We start from the raw sequence: 23,446 nt of genomic DNA, 5'->3' as shown, positions 1-23,446 counted from the left end.
TCCTTCTTTTCTCCCTTCTTTCCTTCTTTCCTCCCTTCTTTCTTTTCTCCCTTCCTTCCTTCTTCCTCCCTTCTTCCTCTTCCTCCTTCCTCCTCGACCCGAAGACAGCACAAGGGTTAAACTCAGCCTCCATCAAAAACACTTACAGTGACCTATCGGGAAGCCCCGCCCCTTAATTTCAGATCAGCCAATGGCAAACAAGAAAAGGGTTAAAGTCGTCTTTGTAAAAGTGGAAATAACGTTGGTAGCTTGTCCGAGTTAGCAACATTAACCAAGGCATTCAAGTGAGTGTCAACGCAGTGCCAAGGAGGAAAGACATCAGCAGTGAACTTAGGCCACATTTACACTCAGCCGGGTATTTACAAAAACGGATATTTCCCCCTCTACGTTTTGAAAAATTCCATCATTTGCACGAACCCGCATAAATACGCTGTTAAGGTGCTATGAGCAGCCAAACCTGCAGGGGGCAGTGTAACGAGAAGATAAAGTCATGCTAGCCAATCAGAATCCTGGAAAAAACAACAAATGACACGTGTAAAGCCTGAATTACGGTTCTGCGTTAAATCAACGCAGAGCCTACGCCGTAGGGTACGCCGTAGACTCTGCGTTGGTGTAACGCGGAACCATAAATCAGCCTTTACTTCCAGTTACTTCCAAGATGAACGAGAGTCTTTCGTTTGGAGTGACAGAGAAGTGGAGTTACTTTTAAGCGTGACTTTAGAATATAAAACAGGTAAAATACAAGAAAATATTGACGGTGGCCAAACTAATTGTAAACACAGGTCGCACAAATGATGCTGGTGACGTTTCTGTCCAATAATGTGACGTTCTGAATCCTAAATCTCCGTTTCCCTCTGTTTACAAGCAAACGTGAAAACAGAGTTTTTGAAAATCTCCACTTTGGCCGGAGTTTCAGAAATGATGGTTTTTGGTGACTTTGAGCTTCGTTTTCGTGTAAACCAGGGGTCTCAACCCACGGCTTTAGAGCCGCATGCGGCTCTTTAGCGCCGCCCTAGTGGCTCCTGGAGCTTTTTCAAAAATGTTTGACCTTTTTTTTGTCTTTTTTTCTTCTTTTCCTTTTTTCTCTTTTCTCTTTTTTTCCTTTTTTCTTCTTTTTTTCTTCTTTTTCCTTTTTTCCTTTTTCTCTTTTTTCTTCCTTTTTCCTTTCCTTTTTAATCTCGACATTTCGACTTTTTCTCGAAATTTCGACTTTTTTCTCAACATTTCAATTTTTTTCTCGAAGTGCATAATGAAAAAAAAAATCTTCCCCCAGTTATAACTAATATACCGGTAGATACATGCAGCATGTGTTGCCTTCATTCTAAGGCTTATACAAGACTTTTAATTTTTTGTGGCTCTAGACATATTGTTTTTTGTGTTTTTGGTCCAATATGGCTCTTTCAACATTTTGTGTTGCCGACCCCTGGTGTTTTATGTGCCGTTGGGATACACGAGAAGCCGTTAAAAAGCTCAACAACCAATCATTTCGCTTTATTCCTCCCTGATGTTGATTTCCAAAGAAAAACCTTAATGATTGCAAAAGACAAACGCTATAAACAAACCTACCTGCAAAAACACCTACAGTATTTATACATATTTAATCTTTGCAGCACTTATGTTCCAATCAATTAATTGCAGTTCCAATAATCAATTTGTTGAATTGTCACTTAACCCTTGTACTGTTGCCGACCCCTGGTGTAAACAAACGGCCAAAACGCATGAAAACGCCACCGTTTTTGCTCCGTGTAAACGGGGCCTTAGAGGAGCTGCTGTCGTGACTCTTCACTCTGGGAATTCATTTCGGACCATTTTTAAGCCAACGGGAGTCCAATCGCTGCGTCTTCCCAGGAACTGACGTCCGGCAAATTGACCCCAAGGTCGATAAAAGAGTCGATAAAAGAGCGTGTTTAAAAAAGTACATCAATTACAGCCTGAGTAAAGCCTGATGGGCTTTAGCCCGGCGGCTAAAAGGACGCCCCGCGGCTACCGGCGTGTCTGAGTTTGCATTTGGACCTTTTACTGTTTTCAGATATTCAAACGTCTCACAAAGGAAGCTAAACTTCCAGAGGGGGAGGAGAAGTGCGCGGCACCTCGGTGGATATTGATTTATTGGCAGACAGAAGGTCCAAAGTGGAGCTGCGAGGCTGAAGGCTCGGTCGATGTCGGACCGGGCCGAGTCAGAGCCCAGACGATCCAGCTGCTCCGCACAAAGGCTGCTGGCGGCGCGCCGCGGCGCTGAGTGCGTGCTCTGTGTGAAGACGCCGCTCACACGGCAAGACGGACTCCAAATGTCAAACGTTTGTGGGATAAATGTCAGCTGAGTCAGGGATGTGAAACCCGGGGCTCGGCTGAAGCAGAACCGAGCAGGAGGTGAGGAGAACCGGGAGTAAAAACATCCGTCTCTGACACGTCTGGAGGAAGAAAACGTGTGAGGAAGAAAACTAAAGTTGCTTTCGTCACTAAATACGACGACTAAATATCGTTGTCAAAGAACCTTTATCACCTGAGGAAAACGAGACGAAACGCAACGAAAATGCTGGTCATGTGTCGATAATTAAATATATAATGCAATATCATAGACCAAGGGTCGGAAACCAAAAATGTTGAAAGAGCCATATTGGACCAAAAACACAAAAAACTAATATGTCTGGAGCCGCAAAACATGAAAAGTCTTGTATAAGCCTTAGAATGAAGACAACACATGCTGCATGTTTCTATATTAGTTAGAACTGGGGGAAGATTTTTTTTTTTTATTATGCACTTTGAGAAAAAAGTCGAAATGTCGAGAAAAAAGTCGAAATGTCGAAAAAAAGTCAATATTTCGAGAAAAAAGTCGAAATGTTGAGAAAAAAATCGAAATGTTGAGAAAAAAGTCGAAATGTCGATAAAAAAAGTCAATATTTCGAGAAAAAAGTCGAAATGTCAAGATTAATGTTGAAGTACAATCTTGAGAAAAAAGTCGAAATGTTGAAAAAAAAGTCGAAATGTCAAGATTAATGTTGAAGTACAATCTCGAGAAAAAAGTTGAAATGTCGAGAAAAAAGTCAATATTTCGAGAAAAAAGTCGAAATGTCGAGAAAAAAGTCAAAATTTCGAGAAAAAGTCGAAATGTCGAGAAAAAAATCGAAATGTCGAAAAAAAGTCGAAATGTCGAGAAAAAAGTCAAAATTTCGAGAAAAACAGTTGAAATGTCGAGATTAAAAAGGAAAGGAAAAGGGAAGAAAAAAAGAGAAAAAAAGGAAAAAAAAGGTTTTGAAAAAAGCTCCAGGAGCCACTAGGGCGGCGCTAAGGAGCTGCATGCGGCTCTAGAGCCGCGGGTTGCCGACCCCCGTCATAGAGGAATAAAAACCAGACTAAAATGTTTACAAAAATAAAAACTCTGCTAAAATGTGTCTTCATTTTCGTTGACCAAAACGAGACGAAATGTTCTACCAAAGATCCTTAATGTCCATGTTTTCAGTAGTTTCTCTGGTTTAATGTCCATGTTTTCAGTAGTTTCTCTGGTTTAATGTCCATGTTTTCAGTAGTTTCTCTGTTTAATGTCCATGTTTTCAGTAGTTTCTCTGGTTTAATGTCCATGTTTTCAGTAGTTTCTCTGGTTTAATGTCCATGTTTTCAGTAGTTTCTCTGGTTTAATGTCCATGTTTCCAGTAGTTTCTCTGGTTTAATGTCCATGTTTTCAGTAGTTTCTCTGGTTTAATGTCCATGTTTTCAGTAGTTCCTCTGGTTTAATGTCCATGTTTCCAGTAGTTTCTCTGGTTTAATGTCCATGTTTTCAGTAGTTTCTCTGGTTTAATGTCCATGTTTTCAGTAGTTTCTCTGGTTTAATGTCCATGTTTTCAGTAGTTTCTCTGGTTTAGTTCTGCTGGGTGACGTTAGTCCTCAATCCCAGTCGCTGCAGCAGGAATCAGATCCAGAAGATGCAGCTGCAGAGTTAGAGGCTGATGCCGTTAACGCAGAGCTCTAGTTAACGTCAATTAAAAACTAGAACTGCTCCCGTGCTCCAGAACCGGTTCTCGAGCAGGGAACTGGCCGTCGGTTTGAAGGCGTTCTGCTCTTCCTGTGTGCAGTTTTTCCTCACATCCCTGCACCTTTGAGGGTTGTTTGTCCAGAAACGTGTGTGTTGGGCAGATTTAAAGCCTCTCAAACATCCGGCCGGCCGACTGAGTGCTGTGTAACATGTCCAGGTTTAACCCCCCCCACGGCTGCTGGGACAGCCTGGAGAATCCCTCGTGACCTCCAGGTAGAAGTAGAGACTGAAAATGGATGAATACATTCAAATAATTTGTGTTCTTTACACAGTTTCCCTTTGTGGGGGAATATTGCATATTGACTTTCTTACGGTGGATGTTCTTCCTAACCGTCTCAGTTTATCCGGGCCGGAATCTGACCTGCAGTGGACTCACCGATAGGCCTGTGTTGAAAAAATCGATTTTCCGATTTCTAAATCGATTCTCATATTCATTCCTAAAAATCGATTCTTATGTCTAAAGATCGATTTAAATTTTTTTTTTCTGTTTTTTTTTTTATTTATTTTTTTTTCCCCATCATTTTCTCCAGGTGAACTTTAATCCCAGTAGTCGGACACACAGTTTGTCATGACACTTTTGAAAAATGCCAGGTGCTTCATGGCAATATGTGTGCGTGGTGACAGAATAAATTAGATAAGCTAAAATGATTTCTTTACTGCATGAACTGTTGCAATTTCTTTCTTTTTTGCACTTTAAATGGATATTGAAAGGTCTGTTTGAGTTAATTATTATTTCACTAGTTATTTTACAGTCATATAATTCAGGCAACAGCTCAAAAAACATTTTAAATGACACTAAGCCAAATCAATATCGAATCGGATCCAATCATGATAATCGATTCTGAATATTAAGAATCGGAATCGAATCGATTCTTGACATTTGAATCGATACCCAGCCCTACTCACCGACATGTCCGGTAAAATCTGGAAACTGTCTTGAAGGTTTTCCCCATGTGAGTAATCAAGAATTACTCTTTTTGGAGTCTTACAACCCCTCCAGGGTTGGACATTAGCTCTTCTCTTTTTCTAACAACTTGTGCTTTTTACTATTTTACCTCTTTTCATATCATTGTATTTGTTATTTACTGTTTAATTGTGTCTTGCTGCTTTTAATGTTGACGTAACGCAACCTTGTGTTGATTGTCCTATACAAATAAACTTGCCTTGCCTTCTGAAATCATGATGTCTTTTCTCTATGGCATTTTGTTTAAATTCCACACCAGCAAACGGCCAAAGTTTCTGCTTTTATAGTCGCATATTCCAGGTTTATGGGTTCAAAGACACCATTTATATCTAGAAGGAGGAGATTCTTTAGTAAGTTTGTGGCAGGGTGGAGGAGCTGCAGCCACTCAGGCTGACGGGACACAGGTGTGGCCCGTCAGCCTCTCCACCCTGCCACAAAGTTTTAAAGTGGCTGTTGTCATGGAGCTGAACTCAAGCGTTTAGAAGCGTTCAGCTTCTCATGTTCTGGGGGGGAACCGGCCCCTAGTTCCCCTAGTCTCCCTAGTTTCCCTAGTTTCCCTAGTTTCCCTAGTTTCCCTAGTTTCCCTAGTTCCCCTAGTTCCCCTAGTTTCCCTAGTTTCCCTAGTTTCCCTAGTTTCCCTAGTTCCCCTAGTTTCCCTAGTTTCCCTAGTTTAGGAGGAGTTTCTGTCCTAGTTTCCCTAGTTTCCTTAGTTTCCCTAGTTCCCCTAGTTTCCCTAGTTTAGGAGTTGTTTCTGTCCTAGTTTCCCTAGTTCCCCTATTCTCCCTAGTTTCCCTAGTTCCCCTAGTTTAGGAGGCGTTTCTGTCCTAGTTTCTGTCCAGCAGCTCGCCGGAGCTTCAGTCACGGCGGCAGCAGGACGGCGGCTCAACTCTGCCCCCTAAAGTGAGAACGGGGCTTTTAATGTCTGCAGTCCTCTGCTCCATCCACACCGGTTCTGCAATCAGTTTAGTTTTCCTTTCCGTTTATTTCAAACATGTAAAAAAAAAACAAGAAAAAAGACAAGAAAACAAATACAGGTGGGCATTCCACCACGTAAAGAAAAAAACCAACATCAAAACACATATTTCAAGTTACATGTTGGAAAAGGAGTGGAAGTATAAACTTATTCTAAAAGGAAAAGCATGTGTATCTCAGTTGTTGGAGTGGATCTATGGAATGGGTTGGGTGATGGGTTGAAGCAATGTACAAATATAAATCAATTTAAAAAACGGTACAAAAAGGAAATTCTGGGAAGTTATTTGATGGAGGAGGAGGTATGTTAAGAAAAGATTGTGTTTGTTAGCTGGTTAGGTGCAAAGGCTCAACCAATGGGAAAGTCTGTAGCCTAATAGGTAAATTAGCAGCTTTTTATTATTAATATTTATGTTTAATTTATGATAGAGGTAACAAAGGGGCAGGGTTAAATACGTTTTACTTCTACCTGCTCTTTTTCGGACACTGTTTTTTTCCCCCTGTTTGTATTACGTTTTTGTTGTTGTTGCTTTTTTTCTGTATGTTTTGAATTTGTTTTAAAATGTTATATTTTTTTCCTCATGTGTTCGAAATAAACAATTAAATCAATCAATCAATCAATCAATCAATCAATCAATCAATCAATCAATCAATCAATCAATCAATCAATCAATCATTTAATCCCACCCCCTTTCCACTAAACACAAATTATATGTCTGTATTTATTTTTTATACTATACACTAATTTGTATATTTGTATAATTTGTATATATATATATATATATATATATATATATATATATATATATATATATATATATAATTTTTACAAAAATAACCTGTTTAATAGAAGATGTAAGCTCTATCATAAATATATAATAAAACTATGATATAAATATAATACATATATCTAAGTACATAAAAGACAACATGACAAAATAGCAGAACACACAGCTGGTGATCTTTAAACACAGTCTTCACTTTTATACCTCAAATAAACCATTTCTGTATATTTCTTCTTCTAATATTTGAATCCGTTTATTTATAGATTTAGATTTTAGAGACAGTTTATTCTCCTGCAAGGGAATATTCTTCTTCTCTTATTGATTCCAGCTGATTTAAGTGCACTTCCGTTTCATTTGGCATTTGGAGGTAAATTGTGCAGAACATGTAGCACATTTTCAACTTTGATTTCTACGTGTTTCTCAGAATATGACTCGTATAAAACAACGTTCCCGCTGAGATCAGAGGATGAATTTCAACAGAATGCCGTGAGCGAGGAAGCAGCTTTAATTACCTTAAATAAGAACAAGGTAGCGTGAATAAAGCCAGCCATTCGTCATCGTAGAGGCGTTGCTAATGAAACCACGCCTCTTATTATCAAGTTTATTTATTTTTTATTTATAATATATATATATAAAAAAACAGAACAGGACAACGTAAAACATAAAACACATAAATAAAATAAAACAATCGTGATGAGTTAAATGCTAGTGAGTAAAAACTGAGTTTTAAGATGAGATTTAAAAACAGCCATAGAAGGAGCCGGACGTATATGATGTGATATTATTATATATATAATATTTACCCAGAAGGTACCTTATAAAAATGTTTTCGTTGTCATTGTACTGTAGGTGGAGTACGGAAGTATTAGGGCCATGTAGGAGAAAAAATATTTGAGAGTGGAAGATTTTTTTTTATTGTGCACTTTGAGAAAAAAGTTGAAATGTCGAGAAAAAAGTCGAAATGTCGAGATTAATGTTGAAATACAGTTTCAAGAATAAAGTCGAAATTTCGCCTTTTTTCCTCAACATTTTACGGAGTATTAGGGCCAAGGAGTAGAAAAAATATTTGAGAGTGGAAGATTTTTTTTCATTGTGCACTTTGAGAAAAAAGTCAAAATGTCGAGAAAAAAGTTGAAATGTCGAGATTAATGTCGAAATACAATTTCAAGAATAAAGTCAAAATATCGTGAATAAAGTCGAAATTGAGCCTTTTTTCTCAACATTTCAACTTTATTCACTAAATTTTGACTTTTTTCTCAACATTTCGACTTTTTTCTCAAAATTGTACTTCAACATTAATCTCAACATTTCGACTTTTTTCTCGACATTTCGACTTTTTTCTCGACATTTCGACTTTTTTCTTGAAGTGCACAATGAAAAAAAATCTTCCTCTCTAAAATATTATTTTTATTTTTCTCCTGCCTGGCCCTAATACTCTTCCGTAGTGGAGTGTTGCTATGGATACCAAAACCAAAAAGACTCCTGGAACTTAGAGGCTTTTATTGTGAAAAGCAGGAACCCCAGAGAAGAGGCCTCGTTGTGACAGAAACAGAAACGTTTAACTCTCGTTCAAACTATGAAACCTGCCAGTAATTAAAGCTGAAACACAACGACTGACACGTAGAAGCAGTTACAACATCGTTTCCAGAGTTAATTAGTAGGATATTGATAAAGTCTCGCTCTGGCTGTGATGAATAATTCTGGTTAATCCTGCAGCTTCACATTCAGAAGCATCATTTCTTTACAGAACTGACCAGAAAAGCAACAGTGATTTTGAACTGGAAGTTCATCATCGTTTCCTCTTCAGATTTGGCTTAACCCTTGTACTGTCTTTGGGTCCAAATGACCTAATTCTCCTGTTCCTTCTTTCCTCCTGCTCTCTCCTTCCTTCTCCCTTCCTCTTTTCTCCCCTCGTACATTCTTTCCTTGTTTTCTCCTTTCCTTTCTTCCTTCCTTCCTTCCTTCCTTCCTTCCTTCCTTCCTTCCTTCCTTCCTTCCTTCCTTCCTTCTTTTCTCCCTTCTTTCCTTCTTTTCTCCATTCTTTCCTCCCTTCTTTCCTTCCTTCTTTCCTAACTTCCTTCTTTTCTCCCCTTTCCTTCCTTCCTTCTTTTCTTCCTTCTTTCCTTCCTTCTTTTTTCCTTCCTTCTTTTCTCCCTTCCTTCCTCCTTCCTTCCTTCCTTCCTTCCTTCTTTCCTTCTTTCCTTCCTTCCTTCCTTCCTTCCTTCCTTCCTTCCTTCCTTCCTTCTTTCCTTCCTTCTTTTCTCCCTTCCTTCCTTCCTTCCTTCCTTCCTTCCTTCCTTCCTTCCTTCCTTCCTTCCTTTTTCCCTTCCTTCCTTCCTTCCTTCCTTCCTTCCTTCCTTCCTTCCTTCCTTCCTTCCTTCCTTCCTTCCTTCCTTCCTTCCTTCCTTTTTCCCTTCCTTCCTTCCTTCCTTCCTTTTTCCCTTCCTTCCTTCCTTCCTTCCTTTTTCCCTTCCTTCCTTCCTTCCTTCCTTCCTTCCTTTTTCCCTTCCTTCCTTCCTTCCTTCCTTCCTTCCTTCCTTCCTTCCTTCCTTCCTTCCTTCCTTCCTTCCTTCCTTCCTTCCTTTTTCCCTTCCTTCCTTTTTCCCTTCCTTCCTTCCTTCCTTCCTTCCTTCCTTCCTTTTTCCCTTCCTTCCTTCCTTCCTTCCTTCCTTCCTTCCTTCCTTCCTTTTTCCCTTCCTTCCTTCCTTCCTTCCTTCCTTCCTTCCTTCCTTCCTTCCTTCCTTCCTTCCTTCCTTTTTCCCTTCCTTCCTTTTTCCCTTCCTTCCTTCCTTCCTTCCTTCCTTCCTTCCTTCCTTCCTTCCTTCCTTCCTTTTTCCCTTCCTTCCTTTTTCGCTTCCTTCCTTCCTTCCTTCCTTCCTTCCTTCCTTCCTTTTTCCCTTCCTTCCTTCCTTCCTTCCTTCCTTCCTTCCTTCCTTCCTTCCTTCCTTCCTTCCTTTTTCCCTTCCTTCCTTCCTTCCTTCCTTCCTTCCTTCCTTCCTTCCTTCCTTCCTTCCTTCCTTCCTTCCTTCCTTCCTTCCTTCTTTCCTCCCTTCTTGGGGTGCAAACATCCAGGTAACCGAGCCGCCGATGCATCAGTTCCTCACGTGTCCACCAGGGGACCCAGGAGACAATCCATCTCCATTGACCCCCATGTTAAAATATTACAAGAAAAAGACGGTTTTGGTCTTCAGATCTGTGGAAATTCTTCTTCTTTCAGCTTTTCTCTAGAACAGGAGTCGGCAAACTAAAATGTTGAAAGAGCCATATTGGACCAAAAACACAAAAAACAAATATGTCTGGAGCCGCAAAAAATGAAAAGCCTTGTATGTATAAGCCTTAGAATGAAGACAACACATGCTGCATGTTTCTATATTAGTTAGAACTGGGGGAAGATTTTTTTTCGGCAAATGGTGAAGGGCAAAATGTTGAGAAAAAAGTTGAAATGTTGAGAAAAAAGTCGAAATGTCGAGAAAAAAGTTGAAATGTCGAGATTAATGTTGAAGTACAATCTCGAGAAAAAAGTCGTAATGTCGAGAAAAAAGTCGAAATGTCGAGAAAAAAGTTGAAATGTTGAGAAAAAAGTCGAAATGTCGAGATTAAAAAGGAGAGGAAAAAGGAAGAAAAAAAAAGGAAAAAAAGAAGAAAAATAAGAGAAAAAAAGAGAAAAAATAGAAGAAAAAAAGGAAAAAAAAAGGTCAAACATTTTTGAAAAATCTCCAGGGAGCCACCAGGGCGGCGCTAAAGAACCGCATGCGGCTCTAGAGCCGCGGGTTGCCGACCCCTGCTCTACTGGGAATGAAATGTTTCCAACTTTCTCCTGCATCTTCCTCTGTCGGACCAACCGCCCACCCATCATCTCGCTCCTCATCAAGAAACCCGTCTGGTTCCGATCTATTCCTCTTTAGGCGTTCAAGCCGCCTCCATCTGGTCTCCAGTCGTGTTTTAAATAATCATCTTGTCTCTCTGTCAGACATCAGCTTTACTTGTGGTTCCTAGAGGGTCCAGAACCTCGCGGTACCGGGTTCCTCTCCTGCTGAACCAGCGCCTGGTTTGTCTTCAGGGACAAAGCTTAAAACCTTCAATTTTGATTAAGCTTATACAGTCAGGGACCGCTCAGGTGCCCTGAAACATCCCCCATACACCTTTTCCACCAAACTGGTTCCAGGGTTGGTTCTGGTTCTGGTTCTGGGCCAGTGCTGAGTTTGGAACCAGAACCAGAACCGGTTCCAAGGTAGCGCCAACTCTTTGCTGGTCTAGAAGAAAGAACCGCTTACGTAAGTGGAGGGGGGAGTTATTAAGACCAACAGCAACAGCAAGACTGGGAGACGGAGACATTTTTTTTTTTTTTATCCCGTTTTTGTCCCCATTTTATCACCCAGTGCTCCTACCTAGACAGTCCTGGGCATTGCCATCCTCTACCAACCCCGGGAGTTCCTGCACTGAGCTCAGGTCTCCTCCTTAACCTGAGGAGTGAGCAGGCCGCATCTTTTCACCAGACAGGGTGGGGTTTCTCCGGCCGGACGTAACGGATCCTCCCCCACCCCATCTGTTTCCCGGTTGGCCAGAGGGGGCATGTATAGCCCAGGACTGTGTGCATGTTTTTGTGAGGGTAGCTCCCATTAGCTACCCAGGGGAACACGGGGAGAACATGCAAACTCCACACAGAAAGATCCTTTTGGTGTGGGCACTGAAGTCATGGGGGAACTAACACGCACTTCAGCGCCCACAGCGTCCCCGGCGGGAATTGAACCCAGGACCTTCTTGCTGTGAGACGGCTGCACCACCAGCTGCCCCACCGTGCCCCCAGACGGAGACATTTTTAAATAAGAATTAATCTGGATGCAGCAAAGCACACGGCCAAAGTTCACGGCCAAAGAGCTGTCTGCTCGGGACCGAGCAGACAGCTCGGGGGGTCGTCCACAAGGTCTAGGCTTGGGCCTTGGCGAGGGGCTTGAACTCTGCCAACCAGGAATAGAGAGTTCCGCCTCCCGGTACACGTAATCCCAGAAGGCAAAACTTTCTCCCGCTGGGTCCATAATGGTGGTTCCGTTCTGTCACGGCTGGGGTTGTTTAGGACCCAGATGCAGGAGAGCGAGAGGCAAGAGTTCCAAAAAACAGGATTTATTGGAGCAAAAACACAAAAACACGAACCAAAAGCGCTGCTGGGCAGGATCAAAAAAGAGTCAGAACAGAAACAGGGATCCAAAGACTACGGGACAACATGGAGGGAGCAAACAGTACGGAACGACAAGGAGCAAGGGAAAGACAAGACCAGGTATACACAAGGGGGTAACGAGACACAGGTGTGAACAATCAGGGCAGATGGAAGACAGGCGGGGCAGGACAGAAACACAAACTGGGGGAAATGTCAGACAATGACAAATGATACGGCGGTGAGACCAGCTCTCGCCGGCGCCGACCATCAGGCAGGCTGCAGACCTGGAGGAGGCCGGGATGAAGATGTCGAGGCTTTTTTTTTTTCAGAAAAGGATGGAAAAAGTAGCGATGAGCTCCTCCACTCAGGACTAGGAATGGGCGATATTTTACCGTTCACGATATACCGTCAAAAAAATTCCTCACGGTAAGAATTTGTCATCTCACGGTAAAAACGATAAATTCCCGTTGATGATGTTTTTGTGTAAAACTGATTTATGGTTCTGCGTTAAATCCACACACAACGTACGTGAAGGAAGGAAGGAAGGAAGGAAGGAAGGAAGGAAGGAAGGAAGGAAGGAAGGAAGGAAGGAAGGAAGGAAGGAAGGAAGGAAAGGAAGGAAGGACGGAAGGAAGGAAGGACGGAAGGAAGGAAAGGAAGCAAGGAAGGAAAGGAAGCAAGGAAGGAAGGAAAGGAAGCAAGCAAGCAAGGAAGGAAGGAAGCAAGGAAGGACGGAAGGAAGGAAGGAAAGGAAGCAAGGAAGGAAAGGAAGCAAGGAAGGAAGGAAGGAAAGGAAGCAAGCAAGCAAGGAAGGAAGGAAGGAAGCAAGGAAGGACGGAAGGAAGGAAGAAAGGAAGCAAGCAAGGAAGGAAGGAAGGAAGGGAAGCAAGCAAGCAAGGAAGGAAGGACGGAAGGAAGGACGGAAGGAAGGAAGGAAGGAAGGAAGGAAGGAAAGGAAGTAAGGAAGGAAGGAAGGAAAGGAAGCAAGCAAGGAAGGAAGAAAGGAAGCAAGCAAGCAAGGAAGGAAGGACGGAAGGAAGGAAGGAAGGAAAGGAAGTAAGGAAGGAAGGAAGGAAAGGAAGCAAGCAAGGAAGGAAGGAAGGAAGCAAGGAAAGGAAGCAAGGAAGGACGGAAGGAAGGAAGGAAAGGAAGCAAGCAAGGAAGGAAGGAAGGGAAGCAAGCAAGCAAGGAAGGAAGGACGGAAGGAAGGACGGAAGGAAGGAAGGAAGGAAGGAAGGAAGGAAGGAAGGAAAGGAAAGGAAGTAAGGAAGGAAGGAAGGAAAGGAAGCAAGCAAGGAAGGAAGGAAGGAAGCAAGGAAGGACGGAAGGAAGGAAGAAAGGAAGCAAGCAAGCAAGGAAGGAAGGACGGAAGGAAGGACGGAAGGAAGGAAGGAAGGAAGGAAAGGAAGTAAGGAAGGAAGGAAGGAAAGGAAGCAAGCAAGGAAGGAAGGAAGGAAGCAAGGAAGGACGGAAGGAAGGAAGAAAGGAAGCAAGCAAGCAAGCAAACAAGGAAGGAAGGAAGGAAGGAAGGAAGGAAGGAAAGGAAGCAAGGAAGGAAGGAAGGAAGGATGGAAGGAAGGAAGGAAAGGAAGCAAGCAAGGAAGGAAGGAAGCAAGTAAGGAAAGGAAGCAAGGAAGGAAGGAAGGAAAGGAAGCAAGCAAGCAAGGAAGGAAGGAAGGAAGCAAGGAAGGACGGAAGGAAGGAAGGAAGGAAGGAAGGAAGGAAGGAAGGAAAGGAAGGAAAATAAGGAAGGAAAGGAAGGAAAATAAGGAAGGAAGGAAGGAAGGAAGGAAGGAAGGAAGGAAGGAAGGAAGGAAGGAAGGAAGGAAGGAAGGAAGGAAGGAAGGAAGGAAGGAAGGAAAAAGGATAAATTCCCGTTGATGAGGTGTTTGTGTAACAAACATGGCGGATCATTACAGTTTTACAGGTTTACTCATTTAATTGTTTTTTAATAATTCAATTTAATTGGTGTAGTTTAGTAGTATTTAGTATCTTTTAGAGCAGTGTTCTGGGGGCTCCAAAGACTGAATGTGGTGATAGATTTATAGTTAAAAAGTGGAGTTTAATTGGTCATTTTTATCGTCATCGGGATAAATGCCAGAAATTATCGTGATACATTTTTTAGTCCATACCGCCCATCCCTACTCAGGACCATCGATTTGTAATCTGCTCCGTCTCCGGGACGAGGACGTTCAGTCCTCCTCACCGGAGCGACGCCGCGGTCGAACAAACACACAAATCTTCCAGCAGAAGAGCTCAGATCACATTAGACGTCTCCGCGGAGACTCGTCACTCAGAGCTGGAATCACTTCACCTTCACTCCTCCTCCTCCTCCTCCTCCTCCTCGTTACACTTTCAACCCCCCACCGCTGCTATTCCTGGCCCGGTGATGAGCAGCAGGGCCCACCGGTGCAGGTGCGGCGCAGGTGCAGCGGCGCCGCTCACATCTGACGGAGCACAGAGCTGTTTTTGTTCCCGGTCGTTAGACTCCTGCAGACGGTTGAGCTGCTGAAAACTCTGAGCCGGATGATTAAAGGTCGGTGCAGATGGAGAGACGTTCCTCCCCTTCAACTGCGGATCAAAGTCGGTGTAAAGTTTTGTTTTCTGCGTCTCCCCATCCGAGCGTCGTCTCCACCGCTTGCTCAAGGTCGACATTCATCATGTGGAAGTAAATTCCCCCCAGAATGAAACCGTGAGGTTAAAAAAAACTGGGCGTGACATTTGACAGCGCTTTAAAATGTGGTAAACAGATCGTCTCGGTTGTCAGAGCTTCTGTCAACTTCCACTTCTCAGTAAAGTCGAGCCTTTTTTTATTTCTTTAATACTCAGGGGTTCCAGCAACAACAGGCCAGAAGCCTATAAGCCAGTTTTCTCATCGTTGTATGAAGCTTTTTTTTTTTTCCTAAACATGTATATGAGTCAACACATATCACAATTTAAAAAAAAGATACAAAGAAACATTCTATTCAAAATACAGATGCAAATAAACATGTAGATATGTACATTTATTAATATACAGAACTGTCTCAGAAAATTTGAATATTGTGATAAAGTTCTTAATTTTCTGTTATGCAATTAAAAAAAAATAAAAATGTCATACATTCTGGATTCATTAGCCATGATCAGCAATATTAAAATAATAAAATGCTTGCAATATTTCAGTTGATTTGAATGAATTAATGAATCCAGAATGTATGACATTTTTTTTTTTTTTTAATTGCATTACAGAAAATCACAATATAAAAATTTTCTGAGACAGTCCTGAATGTAGATATATAGATGTATATTATGGATATATATGTTAAATGTAGGTAGGTATATGGATATATTGAGTTATATTATACGTACAGTATTTGTGTATCTATACCTCTATTAGTATATATTGATTTATAGTTATATGTAGATATGTCGATATATAGATAATGTAATACTATGCATTATAAGTACTTCTATTATTACATACATACATAGTATCACAAATTAATGCTGGGCGTTTTTTTTTTGTATGCATTTGTATTTTGTTTTTTTTCTTTTTTGTACTCTTTTTTACGGAAGAGTATTAGGGCCATGCAGGAGAAAAAATATTTGAGAGGGGAAGATTTTTTTTTATTGTGCATTTCAAGAAAAAAGTCGAAATGTCGAAAATAATGTTGAAATACAATTTCGAGAAAAAAGTTGAAATTTCGTGAATAAAGTTGAAATTTCGCCTTTTTTCCTCAACATTTCAACTTTATTCATGAAATTTTGACTTTTTTCTCGACATATCGACTTTTTCTCGACATTTTGACTTTTTTCTCTAAATTGTACTTCAACAATAATCTCGACATTTTGACTTCTTTCTCGAAGTCCATAATGAAAAAAAAATCTTCCTCCTCTAAAATATTATTTGTATTTTTCTCCTGCCTGGCCCTAATTCTCTTCCGTACTTTTTTTATGCAAGTCTGAAATAAGAGAAACAGAGATAAAACAAACAAACAGAACAACATGCAGAGACACAAACAGCAACCAGTCCAGGGGCCTCATCTATAAAGCTTGCTTGCGCAGAAAAAGCGCCTGAAAGTTGCGGAAGCCGCCACCTACGCAAATCCTCGGATCTAAAAAGAAAAAACTAACCGAAAAATCTGCTTATCTTTACGGCAACCAGGACCCTCCCGTAAGAATTTACTTAAGACACAGGGAACTGGCGACGCAGGGATTGAGGTGGTGAAATGAAGCCAGATTCATGTCATACTCTTAATAATGTCATCACATATCACAACATATATCAGACTTAAAATAATAAAATAATAAAATAAAATAGCCCTCAGTCAGTGAGCTCAGTCAGTCAGGACTCTGCTGCTGCTGCAGCCGTGGTGACACGCGGGGAACTTCCTCACACCCACCGCTTTAGGACAGAACAAATGAGGGGCTGCGTTTAGGGAACCCCACGGAGCCCCTAAAGGGACTCAGATTTTTTTTCATATATATGAGTTTTACGCGCGTGAAACCTTTACGTGCGGGTGTATGGTGCCTAAATTAGGTTCCTGCGTTAAAACGACGCAGAGCCTACGGCGTAGGGTACGTGGCTACGCGCAGCTACGCCGTAGGCTCTGCATTGGTGACGCGGAACCATAAACCCGCCCTGAGCAGCTCTGAGGGGAGACGGGAGAGGAGGAGGGGGAGCAGGGGGTGAAGCGGGGCTGCGGGGCCGTTTTCGTATCGCTTTCATACAGTGTCTTGATAATTTGCAATTTAAGGCTGAGCCTACCGTTAGTTTTTAAACTGTAAAAAGTAAGGGGAAAAAAACATGATTTTGAAAAGACGGGGGGACGTGTGTCCCCCTGTTGCGCCGGGGAACTCACGGCGTTTAGCGCAGCAACGGCGCGCTGCCACTCACTCGCTGTATTTTATTGTATACTATTTATATACTTATTCTAACTTTTACTGTGACCACCAAATAATGTGGTTTTCCTGTCCTCCACATCATCTACAACATCTAGGTCTCCGTGAAAGTCAGTGTCACGTGCTGGACACCCTCTCATTCATTCTGACGCCAAACAGGCTGCAGGAAGCCACTGCGCATGCTCAGTAGGCTCATCCATATGCATTTATGGGCGTGTAGAGGGCGGGATATGAGGCGGATTCACCTGCGCAACCTTCCAGCTGGACTGTGCGAACATTGCGTGCAAATGTGCGTGCCCGCGGTTTTATAGATCCAGATCTTTTTTTGCGCCCACCATTTTCGGCTTTTGGGTTTACGTGCACTTTTAGTATGAATTCTACGCACTCCATTTTAAATGAGGCCCCAGGTCTCTAAAACTGAATCAGGACTAGGCTACTGTGATTATCTGTCCCTGAAACTGTGGGGTGAGGATGTGGGTGAGTAGGAGAGCCTTTTTCAGCTGCAGTGACCTTGAGAAGGTCATTCATGCTTTCATCCACTACAGAACTACTGTAATGCTCTGTAGTCTGGTGTCAACCAAACTGAATCCGTTGTCCAGAAAGCTTATGCTGGTCTGTTAACTAACACCCACAAATGTGACCACATCACACCTCAGTATAGAATCTATTGTAAACTTTTATTATTTGTTTTTAGAGCTCTTAAAGGAGCATGAGGCAGGATTGAGGCAGAATTTATGAAAAACATTCGTATACGTTTTAAGTTTTCTAGTAATAATGTCAGATGAAGCGTTCCAAACCAAAAAGAATGAGCCCTCTAGTGCAGGGGTAGGCAATTCCGGTCCTCGAGGGCCGGTGTCCTGCATGTCTTAGATGTTACCCTGCTTCAGCACACCGTGATAAAAGTACCTGTGTCATTAACAGAATTGTGCAGCCCTGGATGACAAGCTGATGACGATGATTAATTAGAAACAGGTGTGTTAAAGCAGGGAAACATCTAAAACATGCATGACACTGGCCCTCGAGGACCGGAATTGCCTACCCCTGCTCTAGTGCAGTGATTCTTAACCATAGCACAGCACAGCAGACTTGGGCCGCGAGCGCCATCTAGTGGGCCGCGAAAAGAAAATCAGTTTTGTACGTGTGGGCCGCGAGGGCCGCGGGACTGCATAGCAACTCCCGACCAAATGAGGAGAAGAAGACCCTCAGCTAGCTGTACGTGTAATAGTAAGAGAAATGGTGTGTATTTACAGAGAAAATCCTTCATTTTGCACAGAGTAGGTTTAGATCCGCCAGGATCAGGGATCGATTACTTGGGTCTGCGCCCAGAGCGAGCGAGCGAGCGCGGCGTGCTCATTTATCCTGACGCGTCCCCGCGGCCGGGGAGGTCGGTGCCGCTCGGGCTTGCGGGCTCCGTCGTTACTGCTGAAGGATTGTAGATGTAGATGTGTGGGCTGGACTGTTGTTCGGGCTCGCAAAAGCATCGCAAAGTGACTCTGCTGCAGCGGCCTGAGAGCTGCAGGCTCGTGCTCGTCGCAGCCGATCAGGCTCGGATGAAATCCGACACGCGCAGTCGTGACAACTTATTAATGTAAATAAAACTTAGTAAATTACTTAGTAAGTAATAAGTTAATAAGTAATTGACTCTTACAGAGCTGAGAAGCTAAATAAAACTAAATATCGTTCCAGGCTCATCAATGAGCACCTTCTCATGAGAACCTGACACCATCCAGCCCAGATTTAAGTTCTGGCAGGAGAAAGCTCAGTTCTCTCACTGAACGACAGAAAGTGGGGACATATAAGATTATAACAGGGGAAGAAAGAAAAACTGCAAAACTGTTCAATTGTTAAGATGTGTTTATATTAATTTATTATAAAAATGTGTTGAGACAATTAACAAAGAAAAGGGGAAATTCAAACTGCTGGTAGAGAAATAAAATAAGATAGCATTTGAAAAATAAAATAAAATCAATTTTATTTTTAAGAGAAAAAAATATGAATTGAAGTTACACATGTTAATGGGCAAATATGTACTTTTTTAATATAACAGTCAGATGCAGATGTTGATACAACTATGAGGTTACTTGAATATATATATATATATATTGTGATGTTCTGGACCTTCGCTTGAGTAAATTTTCTCTAAATGGACCTCTTAAAGTTGAATACCCCTGCTATACAGTGTTAATATTTAACGGGCCCCCGAGTAGATAGATAGATGGATGGATGGATGGATAGTTGGATAGATAGACTGATGGACAGACCTACGGACAGGCAGACAGACAGATAGATAGATGGATAGATAGACAGATAGATAAATGGTTAGATAGATGGATAGATAAGACAGATGATAGGACATAAATCTGCCTTCAGATCTTTAAAACATGCTGGATCAGTTCTTGGTCCTGGGCAGGTTGATGGATCTGAGTCACGAGAGGCCACTTTCACTGTTTTCAGACATTAATATGACTTAGAAACAGCGTTATTATTATTATTTATACTTATTTTGGACTCTGTTGAACACAACGTCAAAGTAGATGCAGAACTAATGAGTGAATCCCCCGTTTGTCTGAGTTGGGGTTGTAGAGCTGGAATGATGGATTACAAGCGAAGGACGAACCTGCTTTTCTCCCAGGAGCCACGCTGATAGTAGAAACACACATTAGCCCAGCTCATTATGCAAATGAGCTCATCAGTCGTGCACCAGAGATAACGGCACACAAAGCAGATGAAATAGATGTCTTCAGGCTGTTTCCGTCTGTCAGCCGGGACCGCAGGAGGATCTATTGTTGTCTCCCTTGTCTGCCAAGCCCTGCTCCGCTCGCAGAGTCCACCTGCCGGCCCACCAGGGTGGAGTCCAGACACGTCCAGAGAGGCAGAAACTCGCTGACTAGAACCAGCCGGACCTGCAGGACCTGCAGGACCTGCAGGACCTCTCACCAGCTGAAAACATCTTCTGTCTGAAGGTAGAAGCACAATAAAACAAGACTTGATCGGACCTCAGACATGTGATGAAGCACAGTTCTCTCACGAACCTCCAGAAACGGGTCTCCCCAGCTCCCAGATGAGATGAGGAGATGCTACGTGGTGGTAAATGTCGCCACCACAACCCCTCTGAGGTACGGTCCCACCTTCAAACTCAGAATGACCTTTCTTCTTTCTCTTCTGAACAAGTTTAGAAGGTTTCTTTGTTCAATGTGGAGCTGCTGAAGGAGGTTAGTCAGCACCTAGTTTGTTTGGGCCAATCCCAATACACCCCCTACTTTCTACCACTAGCCCTAAAAATCAAGCCACAATTTTTTAGGGCCCTTGAAATCTTCCCAGGGCCCTGTCCCAATACTCCCACTACCCCTACTTTCAGCACCACCCCTAAATTTTGCTTGCTACGTCACTGCGTGGTTTACGTTCGGGTACATAAGCGACTGCGTAGTTACGTTTGCACATACGTCACACCATATCAGGAAGCCGTTTTAATTTCAGCTGTAGCGCTGTTAATATGCTACTTTAATAAGTTTTAATATTTTTTCAGGCATAAAAGTAACCGTTAAGATCCCCAACCTGGGCTCAGTTTATCTAAATAACGCCACTACCCTCGTTTTATCCACTCCCCCTAGATGAAAAGAGGAATTGGGACAGCACTACCCTCACGGGAACGCGCAAAATTTAGGGGTAGGGATGAAAAGTAGGGGTAGTGGGAGTATTGGGACAGGGCCTTAGAAGTAAGGAGGTAAAGGGAAAGAGTTGAGTCTTCCAGAGAGTATTGCCGATGGGGTAGGGACACCTCTGCTCTGAGGGCATTTGGTGGCTCATTACACCACCGACGGGACCAGACAGCATTCCTGGTACCCTTTTTCCACTAAACCGGTTCCAGGGCTGGTTCTGGGCCAGTGTTGGTGATTGTTCTCAAATCGTTCAACTTGGGAACCAGCTGAGAATCGGTTTACTTTTCCAGAGCTCTGGTGTTAAGGGGAGCCACGTCATTACGTCTCTGCAAACGTCAGTTACGTCGCTGCATTGGCGTGAAAGTTGCAGCAACAACAAGGTATCTGCTCTAATAGGACTTGGTCCTCGTAGCTCCTCCGTGGACACATCTCTAAAAGACAGGTTGTCTCCTCCTCCCATGATGCTTTGCTGCATCCAGATTCTTTCTTATTTGAAAATGTCTCCGTCTCCCAGTCTTGCTATTGCCGTTGGCCTTAATAACTCCACCCCCCTCCACTTACGTAAGCGGTTCTTTCCTCTAGACCAGCAAAGAGTTGGTGCTACCTTGGAACTGGTTCTTCTGGCCCAGAGACAGTTCTTTGTCAGTGGAAACAGAAAGCCCAGTTCCAAACTCAGCACTGGCCCACAGAGTTCTCTGAGCGTATCTCTTCCACAGGTACGAAGCACAATTACACCTGTGGTCAAATGCAGCAGTGAAGGACAGGTAGAGTTATATAAACCATAGAGACAAATGGGTCTAATAATGATATTTATTCCCTGTCAGTGAGCGTTTCCGGGCTGAAGAGACTGATATACTTCAAGTTTCAGATTTGATTAGTTTTTCTACATTTTACAGTTTGACATCAGATCCAGTAAAGGATGTTTCATCTGGTCTCCACTCGTCATCTGTGAGTGAAAGTGATTTTCATTTCCAGGAATTCACTGAGAATATAAATAAATGAATAAAAGTATCACTCTTGTATGTTTATAGTTTTTCATTACTGGCTGTAATACTTCACCAGACAGAACATTTCCACATTTGTTCCCCCAGTTTTATATCTATCAGCAGTATTCGAGTTGAGGGGGCATGGCACCCCCCCTGAAATAATACTAAAATAATAAATACGGTCAAAATCATCCCCCCTTTCCATCCCTTATGTCATTTCATCAATGAATGTGGTTTTACTGCTATTTCAACATTTAGAGTCATCACCAGAAAAATAACACCAGAAAAATAACTTATTTGACAATTTTCACCTGTTTCAAGTCAATTTTCACTTGAAATAAGTAGGAAAATCTGCCAGTGGGACAAGATTTATCTTCTCATTACAAGCAAAAAAATCTTGTTCCACTGGCAGATTTTTCTACTTATTTCAAGTGAAAATCATGAGATTGTTTTTTACTAAATTGAGACATTTTAACTAGAAATAGGACAAATATTCTTGTTAAGATTGTGAGTTTTTGCAGTGATCCATATTACTTATCCTGTGAAGGACAGAGGCATATTGATAAGTTCAGAAAAGTGTTTTTTATTGTTGTGTTTTGATGTATTTGATGTAAGCCCAGTGGATATTTAAAGCTTACAGAAGGCTGCATTTAACTGCTGCTATGTCATTCCTGCAGTATTTCTGCAGGTGTTTTGGTCACTGCTATTATTTGTAATATATTATATTATTTGTAATCAGCACAAATTATCTGTCCCCATATGATAAAATAAAGGACAAAACAAAGGAACCAGTGGGTTGCAGATCCACGTGTTTCACGGGCCTGAGCTGACGTTTTATTTGGTCTTACGCAGGATGAGGAACCGGAACCAGACGGGGTGGCAGGCGTCTGACTGGGCCGACCCGGTGTCAGTTGGCCCGCCGATACGCCGTTAGATACTAAAATAAACATGCTGGTAGCAAGATGGCCGGTCCGTTACCCCCCCGCCAACATACGGCCCCTTCCCCGGGTTACCACTCCAGTTCTCAAACCCCCAACATCCCTAGACGTGGGGGGGGGAAATATGGCAGAGATATCGTATAACGATATTTAATATATAAAATCGGGATTTAGATTCTTGGTTGACGGGAGATTCTTCCAGGAAGCAGCTGCTTAAAGGGGACATATTATGGCATTTAATGTATATTTTAAACAGGCCTTGAATGTCTTAAAAACAATCTAAAGCTTGTTTTTTCTACATAAAACAGAAATTCAGCCTGTGGGCCCTGTCTATAGTTTTACCGCTTCTAACCCCTTTTTCTGTGCTTCATTTTCAGGGCGGGAGGGGCTATGATAATGAGGCTCTGTGCTGATTGGCTGCTTGAATGACGTGTAGGAGGGGAGGAGACAAAGCCTCTCTGGCTAGAGCAGCGGCTGCATGTCACATGCAAGGGAGCTTCTGCGACAAAATAAATTCCATTTCTTTATTTTTTTCTATTGGACTGTCCTAACTGGCCGTGAGTTTAACAGTTTCAGTGTGACAGAGAGCGTCCGATGTCACGCAGCTCGACGCGATAGTCGGACGCTCGCATGCAGTTATGACACGGTGTAAACGGATCTTAACCCTGCATTACGGTTTTGCGTTAAATTGACGCGTACCCTACGCTGTAGGCTCTGCGTTGGTGTAACGCGGAACCATAAATCAGCCTTTAGTTCCCTGAAGAGGGAACGGGTCACCTCATCTTCACACTAACTCACACAGGAAGATTTTTTTTTTTCTTTTTTTTTTTTTTTCTTTTTTTCCTTTTTTTCCTTTTTTTCCATTTTTTTTCCCCTTTTTTTCCCCTTTTTTTTCATTTTTTTTCCCACCAACACAGGAAGATTTAATTTAATTCTAAACAGGTACAGCACAGTTATTTACTCCAATTCCTCATCATTTCATTTCTTATGTTACAAGACAAATTAATCATGTTAACGGTAAATAAATCACAACACTGAATTTTCACAAATGACAACTTTATTGTTAAAAAAATAAAACA

The sequence above is a fragment of the Cololabis saira genome, chromosome 10 (genome assembly GCF_033807715.1).
Source record: "Cololabis saira isolate AMF1-May2022 chromosome 10, fColSai1.1, whole genome shotgun sequence".
NCBI classification, from domain to species: domain Eukaryota; kingdom Metazoa; phylum Chordata; class Actinopteri; order Beloniformes; family Belonidae; genus Cololabis; species Cololabis saira.
Note: the sequence above shows the minus strand (reverse complement) of the source record.